At 33.2% G+C, this 3,427-nt stretch overlaps 1 long non-coding RNA gene across 1 annotated transcript; it reads right to left on the bottom strand.

The window, feature by feature from the left end:
- Positions 1-565: 565 nt before the first annotated feature.
- On the bottom strand, positions 566-1,618 carry LOC149265941 (uncharacterized). Its single transcript, XR_016252271.1, has 3 exons — positions 1,583-1,618; positions 1,333-1,488; positions 566-963 (listed from the first exon to the last, which is right to left on the bottom strand). It is a non-coding gene; the product is annotated as an uncharacterized LOC149265941 (long non-coding RNA).
- Positions 1,619-3,427: the final 1,809 nt, after the last annotated feature.

Below are 3,427 nucleotides of genomic sequence, written 5' to 3'. Positions count from 1 at the left end.
GCAACTCCTCGGCATCCTCCGAAGTAGCTAAACTAGGACTATAATTTTCCCACTGGACCTTAACTTGGTCCACTGAATATCATCTAATCTGCAAAGTTTGTTGGTCCAGTATGCGAACTGGTTCGGCCATTACTATTCCCTTGACCAAAACCTGCAAATGACCAAAGTCAATAACATGCGAAGGATCTGAAATATAATGACGCAAAGCATAAATATGGAACACATCATGCATACATGCTAAAGATGGAGGTAAAGCAAGCCTTTATGAGACCAACCCTCTCCTTTCTAATATTTCAAAAGGTCCCACAAATAGTGGAGACGATTTTTCTCCCATTCCAAATCTTATAGAGCTTGTTTTGGGGCCTTACTCTCATGAAAACCCTATCTCCCGATTCATACTTCGGTCTACCTTATGAGCATCAACATAGCTCTTTTTTCAATCTTGCACTTTCTTGAAAATCAATTAAATAAAAGACCCACCACTTAAATAATGATAAGAGTGGGGAAATTTACTACTACGCGTTTTAATTTAACTAAAAATTTCAATGTGAACGGACCTTTGGATGCGTGTGGGATCGTTCACATAAATTCTACATAACAGAAATCGATTATTACCACGGATGCCTCAGATGTTGTCCGCATGGACACGGTTCTTCTGGGCGTGGCCGCTGATCCTCGGCTCAGCGCGTGATGCTTCTTATTCGGCGACTTCTTATGACTGCGGGGGCTGAGGCTATCATTGAGGCACGAATTGATCCGATTCTCAATCTGTGCCGACTCCAAGTAATTAACTGTCCTCTTCTTTGAAGACAGTGGCTGATAGTCCACAAATTTGGCAATCTTCTTCTCTGTTTCCCATCCTTATTCAGGGCACTCAAAAAACTGATGATATTGAGGGGCAACTGCACCACTGGAGTACCTTGCATATGATACATCATTGCCTCGATGATCTGGATGGATTATCTACGAAATCAAAAGGCAAAAACCCTAAGAAATTTGGAAACTGATGATACCATGATACCTAATTATCTGAAATCAATTAGTTAATAGCATGTGGATTGTATGGTTGTTTCTGGAAGTCTTTACTGTGTGTGTTTTAGGTGAACACTCTATTTATTTACTTAGAAAATTGATGCTACCAAGTATTTAGTTATCTGAAATCAATCAATTAGTTAAAAGTATATAGATTGTAGTGCTGTTTTTGAAAGTAATTACTGCATACACATAATATTCTCTGCAAAGTTTTAAATAAACACTATACTGCAAAGTTTTGGTGAACACTCTATCCATCATTATCCATCATTAAAAACAATGAGAAACAATATAACATACCTGACTTCCATCAACGTCCTTCCCCTTCCGCTGTTCAACCAAAGACATGAGATGCCTCTGCAAGTCATTATATTTAATACTCATGCACTTCAACATAGACTTGAGTTTCCGATTCTCTTCGTCTATGACATTCATCTCAGCCACAAGCAGAGTGATCTGCACAAATCAATTACAAGCCATGTAATCTGTAAGAAACAACACCCAATAGTAAAGGAAATAAGGTTATATCTGGGAGAACTCCCTGCAACACCTTATTTTTGTGACGCTCCATCTCCAAAGAAATGTTTGCTGCCTTCCTGCCCGTGAATTCTTGTGACCTAATCCTAATTAACCCTTTCAATTCTGCTGGGCTAGATTCCATAACCGTCACTACCAAACGCAAGTGACGGGTCACGTCGACAAAATTTTCTTGCAGGGAAGATTCCCCAAACGCGAAGGCGTCGACGAAATGGGTATCACATAGCTTTACAGTTTTGTGGTTTTTTTCACTGTAAAATTCTGAGCTATCTAAAATGGTACTAAATTAGTTGGTTTGGGTAGCTCAATTAGTAATGGCTAAGGAAATAAAATCTCGCAGAATTAGAAGCCTTTGTGTTCAAATTTTATATTATCCGTAATCAAAGTGAAAACCCAAATCTTATACTAACCCCAATCAAAATAAAAAATAATAAATAATAATAAAAATATTATCCTACAAAACTTAAAAAAAAAACTAAATTACAATCATTTTAAAAATAATACATACAATTGGAAAGGGTTCCTTTCAAAGATTATCCCTCGGATTCAGACAGATCAGAGACAATTGAAATACCCTGTGTCATACGCAAAGCTCAGACCAAACACAGGTGACAGGTCGCGTCCAGCCATAAAGTTGGCATCCTGAATTTTCTACGTTGATTTTGAAAATTATTAATAAAAAAAATTCATTGATTATCGATTGATTTTTGCAGGTCTCAAATTGCAGAAGCGAAAGCGAGTTGCTTGACATTATCCACTTTAATGGAGTCAATAAAAGTGACTGATAAGCTATGAAATAAAGGTAGCCCTTGTTTAGAGTTTAATAGGGGGACATCTTGTGGTCTGTACGACAAAAGAAGAAAAAGGTGAGAATAGTCCCGAAGCGGAGAAGAGCCATTCACTCACTATAAGGGCCCTCAAGATCTTTCCACACCACAAGAAACGATAACAGGAAATTTATTTTCCAAATAAGGTGAAAATATGAGAAGAAAATTATGATAATATAATCCAGTTTCTAATCCTTATATATAAAATATTATATTCTTTTGTTTTGCAACTGTATAAGAATATATAAATTGTTATATTTTTACAATTTCTTTAAATTTATTTTCCAAATAAGCTGAAAATATGAAAAGAAAATTATGATAATATCATTATATTGTCATGCTGTATTTTGTGTAGTTTTTATTATAAAATATTATATTCTTTTGTTTTGGAACTGTATAAAAATATATAAATCATATAAATTGTTATATTTTACAATTTTTTGACATAATTGGAAAAATGGAAAAATAATAATAATAATTTATAGTATAATAAGTTTAATAAATATATTATTTTACAAAATGAAATAGGGAAACGTTAAGTGAAAAAAAATAAAATCTTTTTGGAATAATATATTATATTCTATGTACAATTATTAATACTTGTGCAAACATCAAGTTTGAGTATCTCATGCTTTGGTTAGTTTATTTCAAAATTTTGACTCTATTTATTAGTTTAAGCTCATGCAAGTGGGGATAATGCCTTCCTGCTTATGTTTGAAGTGTATTGATTTGTGGGTATGTTTTATAGGTTTTTTTTTTTCTTTAAAAATGTCATGGGATAATGCCTTCTTGCATATGTTTGAAGTATATTGATTTATGGGTATGTTTTATGAGTTATTTTTGGATAATCTTTATTGTTTTGATGGTTGCAACTTTTTAGTTTAAGAATTTTTGTTTTTATTGTTTTTAATTTAAATGGATTTACTCATTTTCAATATAAGATTTTTAAGATTATTTTAAGGGAAATTAATCATTTTCTATATTTAAGAACTTTTTAATACAATTTATTTCATTAGCAGGGAAGTTATTAA

The sequence above is a fragment of the Pinus tabuliformis genome, chromosome 6 (genome assembly GCF_031772625.1).
Source record: "Pinus tabuliformis cultivar Carrire ecotype Pingquan chromosome 6, CPIR1, whole genome shotgun sequence".
NCBI lineage: Eukaryota > Viridiplantae > Streptophyta > Pinopsida > Pinales > Pinaceae > Pinus > Pinus tabuliformis.
The sequence above is the reverse complement of the archived record's forward strand: the minus strand, read 5'-3'. Positions and strand labels throughout refer to the sequence as shown.